General features: G+C 46.6%; 1 long non-coding RNA gene across 1 annotated transcript in view; it reads right to left on the bottom strand.

The window, feature by feature from the left end:
- LOC146822590 (uncharacterized) overlaps nt 1-12,496 on the bottom strand; it is a 282,910-nt gene that overhangs the window by 28,188 nt on the left and 242,226 nt on the right. The gene's annotated exons all lie outside the window — the stretch shown is intronic.

Below are 12,496 nucleotides of genomic sequence, written 5' to 3'. Positions count from 1 at the left end.
CACTAGATCAACAAGCTTTGGGATCCAGACAGGCTTTACTGGGACGGCCGGTTTTTCCTCAGTGATGGTTGGCTTCAGGAGCACGTTGCTTTGTTTCGTTCTTAGTTCATTTAAGTCCTGTAAAACAGCCAAACGATCTTTGATATCAAATTTCTTATTTTCCATCACTGTGCCTTGTATATCAAGGTCCGGTACCAACATTTTAGTTCCAAATAGAACTTCATAGGGAGTGACACCCCCTAGAGAACTTCTTGGCAAGTTATTAAGTGCGCGCTGGACCCCATAAAGGTGTTTGACCCACCCATCACCCAAACCTAATACCCTAGCTGTTATAGACTGCTTTATGTCCCGTTTTTTTTATTCCACAACAGAATTTCCCTCAGGATGGAATAGAGAAGAATACCGCAATGCTACGCCCAAACTGGCCATGGCTTCTTTGTAAGCTCAACGCAGGACCCTGGTCAGAATGTAGCGTGCCAATTGCGTATGTGCCGCTAAAGACTCGCAAATCTTTTATAACAGTTCGAGTGTCAGCCGAGCGCTGAGGCCACATCCATAGGAACCTTAATTTAGTGTTTGTGGGACTGCATTTGTCCAAGAGGACGCCTGCACGTAGATAGTCTAATGCGGTCTAATAATGGTGTCTGACCTGGGCTGGCTATGTTGTAGTAAGGTATCTGGCGGCGTTCTGTACTGCGATCTCTATTGCAGTGTATGCAGTTATTGATGAAGATATGAATCAGTGTATTAATTCCTGGCCACCAGTACATCTCTTTTAGTTCTAAAATTGTTTTAGAGATCCCCTGATGTGTCAGACCCTCTCCCAGATGTGCTTCGTACATCAAAGCCGCTCTTCGTTCCATATTTGGTATTACCCTATCCCCCACTCCAGAGATTCGAGCAAATGGAACATTGTTTGCATCAATTATATACGAGTATTTCAGTGGAAACGTTTTAGGTAACGCTGCACCGTTGCCTGTGCTTGAAGCATTGACAGCCAGCATTATTTCACTGTCTATTTTCGTTTTCGAACGAGTGATTGCAGCTACGGAAGCCGTTTGCACAGCCCACTTCACAGCTTTATCAGCCAATGAAATCCCTTCAATGTGAACGCCATCACGTTGATGACTCAGTGTGTGTATCACGTGAGTCTTTTGTAGTCCGTTTCGCAACTGAACTACTTGTTCCCAAAGCATTTTATGCTTGATTGTGCCACCTTTTGCATCCTTGAAACCATTTTGAAGCCAATTCTGTAAATATTCATTATAAGTTTGAACACAGTAAAAAGAATCGCACACTGAGTGTGGGGAATTCGCGATCCGTGTTATCAAGTGCCATCTTGAATGCTTGTAGTTCAGCTCGCTGAGCTGTACAATCTCCTAGAGATTGTGTTTTTGTGACCATTGGTCTGAATTTGTCATCGCGCATACGACCTTTAACGATCGCGCATGGTGCACGGTAAGCTTGTTTACTCCCTGTAGCGGGTTGTGCAGATCCGTCAGTATAAATTATAAATTCATACTGATCAAGAGGGAGAATTTCAGTAGGCAGAGGACATTCGTGTTCGTATTGCAGGAATGCTTGTGTTTTCAAATAAGGATCAAAAACATATTCAACACCAGTTGCAGCAAGAGAATTAACCCATTGTATCCATCTTGGATGTAAAGCTTTTGCATTCGGAATGCTAGCTTTAGTAACTGCCTCCAAGGCTGGTATAGGAGTCACGACCATTATGCGTTTCCCGTGTGCTAGGGCTCTTTCTTTTGCTATAGTGGTTTGAACTGCTGTCAGAATCTTTTCTGTAGAAGTGAATTTCATTTCTGCTTGAGTATACAAATGTGATTTGTATGCAATTGGTACATTTTCACCTTCGTTAAAAGTTAAGTAGGTGAATCTGCATTGACCCGGAATGATTCGGATCACTAAGTCGCGTACGTTTACGCGTGTTTGCAAGTGATTTGTTGCTAACATGTCTGTTTGAAGTGAACGCAGATTTTCTGTGTGTCCTTGTGTCCAAGTTGTGGCTTTGAAATCAGGTTTGATTAATTCGTAGAGAGGTTTAACCCTCTTTGCGTAGTTTAGAATGTATGTTCTTCCAAAGTTCAGGAAACCTAGAATCGACTGCAAGTTCTTCAGCATTTTTGGAGGTTGGAGCAGCGCACACTTTTCTAAAACGTTGGCTGCCAGGCTTTTGCCTTCACTTGAAAGTTCATATCCTAGGAAAAGGACGTTGAGATGGGCAATTCTGGACTTTTTAAAGTCAAATTTGTAACCCTCAGAGGCGAAGCCCAATATAATGGTGTTCACCCTGTTCCAGTGTCTGTCCAGGTCATCGTCTGTTAGATATATATCATCGACATATGACAATACCTCGTCATCATAAATTTGTAGTAACTCTGTTACTCTTGCTGAGAATAACCCCGGACTGTTCTTGAACCCCTGTGGGAGTCGACAAAATGGACGCTGGGTCCCCGTTATTGAGAAAGTGGTCAAATATCTACTTTCAGGTGCAATATTTTGACAAAAGAAACCATTTGAAATGTCTAATGTGGTTTTGTACTTTTTACGCACACGGTTATTCATTAATGCTGTACTGTGTGCATTTTACACCGCAAATGTTTTACAACAAGAGTTTAGGTGTCTGTAATCCAAAACTAGACAATATGTATTGTCTGGTTTGGAAACAGGAAACAAAGGATTGTTCATTGATGAGGTGCATGTTTCAATTACCCCCTGGTATTCAAGTTGATCTAAGATCTCCCTGACTTGTTTTTTAGCTTTTTGCTTAACTGGGTACTGCCTTTGTGCAGTGGTTGATTTTTTAACTGGATATTTTGTTGAGGCGAGTCCTCATCCCATCCTTCATGATTCTTGTATAATGCTGGGGCTTGGGCCACTGCCCATTTCCTGGCATAAGTATATTTTAAATGTATTGGAACATCGTTGGAGAAGGCTGGCATAATGATATCTTCGCCATGTGGGCACTCCCTGACAATTTCTGGTGGCCAGTCTCGTTCTGCTAGAAGTAGATCATAACCACTTGAAAGATGCTCCCAAAAGAGTGCTTTCACTTTTCTTGGTATGTCTCCCTCCATCCGGAGTGTTATTTCATACAACCTATGCGGAGAACAAACCCTGGTGTCTGCAGTTTCAACTTGAATGTCCTCATTCATGTCCACTGTCTCCAGAAGCCCCTTCAGGTTCTGGCGAGCTACTGTAACTTCTGCTGCCCTGTCCAACATTGTCTGAGCCCATTCTCCGTTCTTCAGTTGCGTTCTCAGAATCCTCGGCATGTCTGATCTTCAGACCTGCTACCTTCTTCTTGGACAATTGAGGTTTTTGTTTGTTTTTCTGAACGTGCTGATCGTCTTTGGACTTCACGCGTTCTTCTTTGTTCTCGGACTGTCCTCTTCTTTCGGATGTCTGTGATGATATCTGAAAGGTACGATAGGAATGTGTATCAGTATCTTGATATCTGTCAGGTTTTCTCAAATTATCCCTATTCCTGAGGTTGTACCTCCTTTCAGATGGCTTCTTTTGAGGAGATCTACCTCGGGATTGGGAACGCTTTTCTTTGGAATGCTGTTTGCTATTTTCCCACTTCTTTTTAGAAGAGGTAGAAGTGTTTTTAGGAAAGACATGAGAACTTTCAGACAGTTGTGGTTTAACTGGTTTCCCTCCCAAACTGTCTCTGCCTAATTCTTCATAGGATTTTTCAATTATTCTGGCTAGTTCTTGTGGTTGTTCTGTTACATCAAATTCCCTTAATTTCTGGCAGATTGCTACTGATGCTGCTTCTCCTTTAATATTAGATAATATTATTATTGAGACCTGGTCGAAATCTTTCAGTAACTTCATACCTAAATTCAGAGCAGGCTCTGCCCCGTATTCGTTTTGAATTTGTTTCAGGACATCAGGTATTACCGCCATGGACGGAACACCATGTGTTTTTGTGTAGACTGCAGCAAAGACTGCCCCAAGTGGTGCAGTATTCCAGATGTGGTGTGATCCCCATCGGTAAACAGATTGTTAGAATTCTGTGTTTCTCATAAGGGCTAGTATTAGGAAATACTGCTTCGATTTGAGTAATTTTTTGAGCTATCCAGAATGGAATTTGTTCACGTTTTGTGGATATTTTACCCATGACTGCGTGTAAAGTCTGTGGAGGGATTTTTAGTGTATTCCCCTGATGAGGGGCTGGATTTTGAATGGTTATTGGTGGTTGGACTGTGAAAGTCTGCATGACATATTGAACCAATTGTCTATAAATTTTGATTAGCTCCTTGAGTTGAGCTATTAATTCTACATCTGACATTTCTTCAATGTCTGGATGTGGTGTGTAGCCGGCTAAAATCGGCCATGTTGCTCCTGGTCTACCTAGTGGACCGAGCCTGGTAATGTGATTGTAATGTTTTAGGGCGCCTTTAAACCAGAGCTCATGCTCCTGGTATGTGAGTGGAATTTCAATATCCTCGAAAGGAATATATTCCTCAGGTGGATCATCTTCTTTGTAGAAGTGAAACAAGTGTGTTACTGGATTTGATTCTGGGAATACTATCCATGAATGGAATACCTCTGTATGGTGAGATCCATGTGCCTCTATTACAAAAACTGCTCTACCACCTCTTGGTGTTAGGCCATGTTTTGTAAGTTTTAGAGTGATGGCTCTCCTTAAATTTGGATGGACGATTATAGCATCCTCGTTGGTTTCTTGAAAACCTGTACGATCAAAAGCTGCTGTGACATGGTCAGCCGCAGCTCCACCAGTATCGGCGTTTGAGCCGTTTTCGGTTATTGTTTAATGAAATTTCAGAGGACGTTTCAAGGGAACGAAGATAAGGTGCACAATATTTTGGAACACTGTATCCTTCAACGTTGAACAAACCAAACGGCTAATACATAGGATTTTTTTCCTACTCAGCTATGGCGGATATTATCCCTACCCACTCCGGACGTCTTATGGAGTATTTTGAGTAGGGGTCTCTGAGAAAAGCACGACTGAGTTACTCCTGTATCTAGCGTTAAATTAGTGCCTTACCAAACGCTGGACGCCATGTAGTGTAGTTCCTATATCCCTGATAGGCTCTGCGCATCAGGCACCCTACTCCTGCCGCACCTGCAGCCTCACCTGCGACAGAGCCACCAAACCTCCTAAGACTGAACCCAACCACCTTCGCTGCATACTCCTCAACACCCGCTCCGCACGAAAACACGCCGTCGAACTCTGGGATCTGCTCGGCACCTCCGCCCCAGACGTGGCCTTCCTGACGAGACCTGGTGGAACGACTCCTCGGCACCCGACATCGCCATAGCCATCCCGGACGGCTACAAAATCACCCGTAAGGATCGCACCAACAGAATCGGAGGAGGTATAGCCATCGTCCACAAGTCCACCCTCAAGGTCGCCACCCACGCAGATGACACCCTCTTCACCGCCGAACACCTGCACTTCCGGATCCACACCGAACCCAACACCACCCTCAGAGGAACACTCCAGACCCCCCGGACCCCGAACTCAGTTCAGCGACTCCATCGCTGACCTCGCCAGCACCCACGCACTCGCCTCCACGGACTACATCCTCCTCGGAGACCTGAACTTCCACCTCGAGAACAACAACGACGCCAACTCCGCAACCCTGATCGACAACCTCGCCAACCTCGGCCTCATACAGCTCATCACCGCACCCATCCACGCCGCCGGCCACACGCTGGACCCCGTCTTTTCCACAGGCACCCACGTCACCTTCAACCACACCACCGAGCTTCACTGGACCGACCACCGCTGCATCCATTTCACCTTCAACAAACCAACCACGCACCACCGCACCCAACAGATACCTCGCTGCTGCTGGAGCAAAGTCACCGAAGACCAGCTGATCACCACCCTCGCCCAGAACCGACCCCACCGACCCAGACGCCGCAGCCCGCAATCTCAGACAGTGGATCAACGACTGCGCCAACTTCCTCGCCCCACTCAAGAAACCCTCCAACAGCCACGCCAGCAGGAGAGCCACCTGGTTCACCGACGAGCTCCAGACCTCCAAACGCATATGTCGGAAACTGGAGAAGATATGGCTCAACGAACACACACCGGACAACCACACAGCCCACAAGGAAGCCACCCGCAGACATCACCACCTCATCAGATTAGCCAAGAGATCCTCCTTCAAAGACCGCCTGGATAACAACGCACACGACAGCAAAGAGCTCTTCAGCATCGTAAAGGAACTCTCCAACCCCAGCGCCAACGCCAACGCCATCCCGCCCTGACAAGAACTGTGCGACTCACTAGCCGTCTTCTTCCACCGCAAGATCGCTGACATCCACAACAGCATCAACACCACGACCGCCCCGCCTACGCCAGACCCCACCTCCTCTGGGAACGCCACCAGCACCAACCGCCTCACCTCCTGGTCCAACGTCAACGGCGACGAGACACGCAAGGTCATGAACTCCATCCACCCAGGATCTCCGTTAGACCCGTGCCCACACCACGTATTCAACAAAGCAGACGCAGCCATTGCACCCCAACTACGGAAGGTCATCAACATCTCCTTCGAAACAGCTACATTCCTGGAAGGCTGGAAGCACGCCAAAAACAATGTCCGCCTCAAAAAACCCAAGGCAGACCCCAAGGACCTCAAGAACTTCCGGCCCATCTCCCTGCTCCCGTTCCCGGCGAAGGTCATCGAGAAAATCATCAACATGCAGCTGACCCGCCACCTGGAGGACATCATCATCTTGGACCCATCCCAGTCCGGATTCAGACGAAACCACAGCACCGAGACTGCACTCATCGCCGTCACAGACATCAGGCGCCAACTAGACAACGGCGAGACATCAGCCCTCATCCTCCTGGACCTGTCAGCCGCCTTTGACACGGTCTGTCATCGCACTCTAAAGACACGCCTCCTAGAAGCCGGAATCCAAGAAAGGGCCCTTGACTGGACCACGTCCTTCCTCACCGGCAGAACCCAGAGCGTCCGCCTCCCACCCTTCCGATCCAAAACCACCGACATCATCTGCGGCGTCCCCCAGGGCTCATCCCTCAGCCCGACGCTGTTCAACATTTACATGGCCCCCCTAGCACAAGTGGCTCGCCATCACGACCTCAACATCATCTCCTACGCCGACGACACCCAGCTCATCCTCTCCCTCACCAAGAACCCACACACCGCCAAAACCAACCTCCACGAGGGTATGAAGGCCGTCGCCGACTGGATGAGGAATAGCCGTCTGAAGCTGAACTCGGACAAGACGGAGGTCCTCAACCTCGGACCCACCCCCTCAGCTTGGGACGACTCCTGGTGGCCGACCACACTGGCAACAGCACCGACACCCACCGACCATGCACGCAACCTAGGATTCATCCTCGACTCCTCCCTCTCCATGTCCAAGCAGGTCAACGCTTTCTCCTCCTCCTGCTACAACACCCTCCGCATGCTTCGCAGGATCTACAAATGGATCCCGACCGAAACAAGAAGAACGGTGACACAGGCCCTTATCAGCAGCAGACTGGACTACGGCAACGCACTCGACGCAGGGATACCAGCCAAACACCTACGACGACTACAATGCATCCAAAAAGCCTCTGCCAGACTAATCTTCAATGTCTCCCGCCGCAGCCACATCATCCCCCACCTGAGACCTGCACTGGCTCCACGTAGACAAGAGGATCACCTTCAAGCTCCTCACCCACGCACACAAAGCACTCCACAATGCCAAGAGTTGCCAAAAGTTTCTCTAAGTTCTAGTCTGCTCCATACCTTAGAATGTGCGAGGTTGGAATCTCTTTCCGGGACTCGATATCTAACACACCACAAGGGGAGTCAGAAACACTGGAGCTGGATGGAGGATGACAGCGTCTGGTCAGTGCATCAGGCTGGAACTTGATCTCCTTCCAAACTTGCCTTGGCGAACCACAAGTAGGGAGTCGAGCTGGACCGTACCGGAACCGTGGTTTTCCCAGGGCAAGTGCAGGTATATTTATACCTTGAAGGGGTTTAGGAATGCCTATATTGACGTAAAAGTCGGGCATCGGAACGTCATGAATGAACTCCTAAGGAATAGATGTTCATGCATAATAAATGAGTTCTTGGAGACATCAATATCCAATCAAGGGAAATTCCAAAAGGCTTAAGAGTCTGGTTTTCCAAGAACTCGTCGTGACGTGGATGGACAGATGTAGGAGACCATGTCTGTATTTGGTTAGCATGGACAATGCCTAAATAAGGGCTGGATTTTCTATGCCTAAAAAAGGGCAATATGAATTGTACCTATATAAGGGCATAATTCGGGAAACCTATATTCGAAATCCAAATCTACACACAACAGCTTCTCCGGCAAGCCACGGGCTACGGACAGGCCTCAGCCACAGCCGTATCCACGCCTGATACCACTTCGCTTCAGACCCCCGAGGTGGACTGCCTGGACATCAGCAGCATCCACACAAATGTTCGAATCTCTGGAGGTAGGAAGCTCGGGAACCACAGCTTGCAAGTGCATTCATTGCCGGCAGATAGTCTCGGGGGCCTTCTGTTTCGTTGTCCTCCTGCAGGCTGTCAATGTCGTGGCTCCCACACCGCTTCTCCGGCAAGCCACGGGCACCGAACAGGCCACAGCCGTATCCACGCCTGATGGCACTCAGCTTCAGACCCCCGAGATGGACCGCCTGGACGTCAGCAGCATCCACGCAAATGTTCGGATCTCTGTAGGTAGAAAGCTCGGGAGCCACAGCCTGCAAGTGCATTCATTGCCGGCAGATAGTCTAGGGACCTTCTGTTTTGTTGTCCTCCTGCAGGCTGTCAATGTTGTGGCTCACACACCGCTTCTCCAGCAAGCCACGGGCATCGGACAGCAGGGTCAGATTGGGATCACAATTTGGCCCGGGACGAAAAAAGTGGTCCACATTCGCGGGGCGTGGCCTACATTCACGGGACGTTCCCTTTCATGAAACACCATTTGGTTACTGTTAGAGGTCTAATTTGTAGAGAAATATTTTGAAATTAAGCCTTTTAAAGCTTACAGAGCCAGTAACATTGGTAAAGACTAGGAGCACTGCGGTTCTGAAAACTGAATACTTACTTGCAGTCTTAAGCCCTGCACTATTTCATTAGATACTCTTTCCCAACCAGCTATGTCTTTGACTCTGATCGTCACATAAATCAGAAATCTAGTACAAAGTAAGACTGGAATCTCTGGGAATAGAACATGTAATAACAAAAGTAAGAATTCACAAAGAGGAAAAGGCAGTCTGGGGTGTAAAGAATGCTTAAAAAATGTATCCGTACAATCTAGTCATAAATTTATTCCACAGCCAGCAGTTGATGTCCATATACAAAAAACGCAGTTTTGTTCATATCTGTCGCTGCCTTTAAGTCTGGGCCATGGGGAGACTAAGGATTACTCAATCAAAAGATCCTACAGCAATGCACTTTTTTGCAACTAAGTCAATAATGTCATCGGTTTTCAACTGAGACAGCACATTCCATTCAACTGACATGAGCATAAAGGCTTCAAGGTTTTCTTGACCAATTTGGTTACTTAGGTGGGTTTTGATGCACTTCAGTTTAGAAAAACTTTTCTCACAGGCTACTTGTGTACAGGATAAGGTCAAGACATATTTGTATGCCAAATACAAATGCCGATAGGCACTACTGAAAAGAAGGTATTTTTTCAAGATAGAGTAACAACAGACAGCACAGTCACGGCAAGTAATGCACTTTGTTGGCCCAGCCTCAGGTTCTTGGTCAAATTCTTCTACTTGAAGTTGTTTGTCTTCATTAGTATGGTCTTCTCTGTCATACTCTTCAGGTAGTGTCCTTTTTAAATTTGACCATTTAGCAGCAAAATCTTGAAGTTCTTCCTAAAAAGTCTGCACAGTTATGGTAGCTATCTAGGTTTTGCAACAAGGAGCAAAGTCTCACAAGAGCATTACCTGGGAGACTCTGATTGAAGTTCTTTGGGTTCAGGCATGCTATATCTGCTGCCAAAGTTAAGTGTGTCTTGAAACGAGTGGTCAGACTTTGAGTAACCATGCCCATTACTGTCCATTACTGTATTATGCACCCCAAAACGAAATCGATCTTTGACTAGGGTTATAGGCTCATCCTTTGTGGTCATCCCAGGCATCTTTTTAAAGGACAATCTCCCTTCTGGAAGTGTCATTTGTACTTCTTGGTCACAGTTCCTTTCTTCTAAACCTTTGTTGGCCCACTCTGAAAATTTTGTGACAGTGGTAAGGTGTTTTATAGTCTCGGACCCCATTCTCTGTGCTTGCAGGATATCCATTCAACTTGTTTGGAGATACTTAAACAGTGGTGTGGTTGAAACAAAAATGGGAAGATACAATTGGGCTGTTAGGACTGTTTGAAATTTACATAGCCCCTCAGCAAATGGTAAGCTTGGCTCCGTACGTTTGGAATAAATTGAAGATTATCAGATGAAATCTTATGAAGGACTTTAACCAAATCAATAAACATAGCATTGGCAGGGTTATTGAAAGAGCCAAAAACTTTGAGAGCAGCATCTTTTGCCCACCATCTTGTTTCTCCAATGATCTGGACTGCCCGACCATCCTTTGCCAGCTCATGCCACACATCCTTTCATGCCCCGCGGTCATGCCCCAAGACGTTTCCAGTATTTAAGGAGCATGGTTTCACTCGAACGCCACTTAGCGTTCTTGCTCCTAGCCCCGTTTCCGTCCTTGTTTGTTTCGCCTGACTTCCGCTTTAGGATTTCCTGTTTCTGTTGGCGTCCGTTCTGTAGACGTCTGTTGCTGATAGCTGCGGTTTTCCTCCTGACTTATCTTCGCCGCTATTGCAGCTATTGTTGAAAGCGGCTGCTTTCTTCCTAGTAGCTCTGTTCCTCAGTTACAGTAGTTTGATCACGTTTGAATCTAATTCGTGTTCCACGGCTGTTTTTCCCTGTATTCCCTCTCCGGGTGCTCCGCCCCGCAGCCGGACTTATTCCCGTTGCTTGGCCGGGCACTACTTACGATCCTTGCTTACTGGCCGGAGATGTTCTCTCGCCTTCCCAGTGAAGACCCTGTTCTATTATTTATTTGGGGTACTTGCGTGGACCACAGTGCAGTGTACATGTGAAGGCTCATTTCACCAGAATCACGGTAACAGCGCATAGTGCTGCCTTATTATACATATTACGGTTTATGTTAAGTTTGGATGTAATTAGTCTGGTTGAATTCCTTGGCAGATTATTACCATACCCACTAGAAGAACAAGCACGCACCTCTCTCTGAGAACATAAAGAGGACTACGATCATGTGTTACTCATAGTCCTCCTGGAGAACTGAGGGGTGAGCCTTATACATCCATAGCGTATTCATTACTAGTGAGTTGAGTTAGTTACATAACCTTTGTTCTTCTATTGTACAGGAATACAGGGATTGATCCAAAACCGCCACCCTCTTATACTACTAGCTGTGACTAATAGCCGTGGTATGTGCCATAGAAGTGTGTTGTTCATACACTGGGGTTGTATAGTGAATACAGAGTATAACACATTCCTTTTTTGCAGCTGGTTACTCCCTCAACTGTCCCTGACGTGGTTCCATCGACAAGACCTGTTTTTCCCCCACCTTTCCTTGTTTTGTTTCTCTGTTTTCCCCTGACGTGCCATCTGATACTCTAGAGTCTGATAGAGTCGGAGGGCCGTAGGGGAGGACTGAGGACTATTCTCCAAGTTCCTGACGCTCCTGTGGAACGAACCTGGCAACCATTACACATCCATCCTTTTATATGACTCACGGAGAAAGATTGCACAAGAGTGTAGCAGTCCAAAGAGAGAGGTGGATGCTGTAAATGCTTGGGTCACCTCAATAAGGACAAGGTTTAACACATGAGCATAACACCAGACATGTATGTGACTTGGAGATTCTTTGCTTAGCCAAGTACTGAGTCCATTGTACTGGCCTTGCATGTTGAAAGCACCATCAGTCGAATTAACAATGCACTTAGCTATGTGAAGACCATTTTGTTAAATTGCAGTTTGTATCAACACGAACAATCCTTTTCCAGTTGACAAAGTGCAATTTCTGACGGCTATTAGGCGTTCATGTACAGTGTCTATGACATATCAGATGAGAATGGAACACTGGTCAGTAATACTTAGATCTTGAGTTGAATCCATCTGGATTGAATATATACCTGCATCGTTTATTTCTTTAGTAATGTGTCTTTTTATCAGTTTGGAAATTGTTTCTATTACATAGCCAATTGAGGTCTTTGATATGAATATCACAGACGCACTTTTTCACATGCTCTGGGCCGGTCCTAGAGTTTGTTTCTTTTGGCATGCCGTCACTCATACCATTCGACAAGTTACTAACACTCGTGACTGGTTATCTCCAGAAGCTTGTCTTTTGGGCCTCCATGGATGTCCTAAGAGGCAGAAGGTACAGTTGAAGTTTGCCGACGTGGCACTACTTATTGCTAAGCTAGCAATCACGATGAGGTGGAAATCTGCCTCTCCACCTACG

Source organism: Triturus cristatus, chromosome 5_2, assembly GCF_964204655.1.
Source record: "Triturus cristatus chromosome 5_2, aTriCri1.1, whole genome shotgun sequence".
Classification (NCBI taxonomy): Eukaryota; Metazoa; Chordata; class Amphibia; order Caudata; family Salamandridae; genus Triturus; species Triturus cristatus.
The sequence above is the reverse complement of the archived record's forward strand: the minus strand, read 5'-3'. Positions and strand labels throughout refer to the sequence as shown.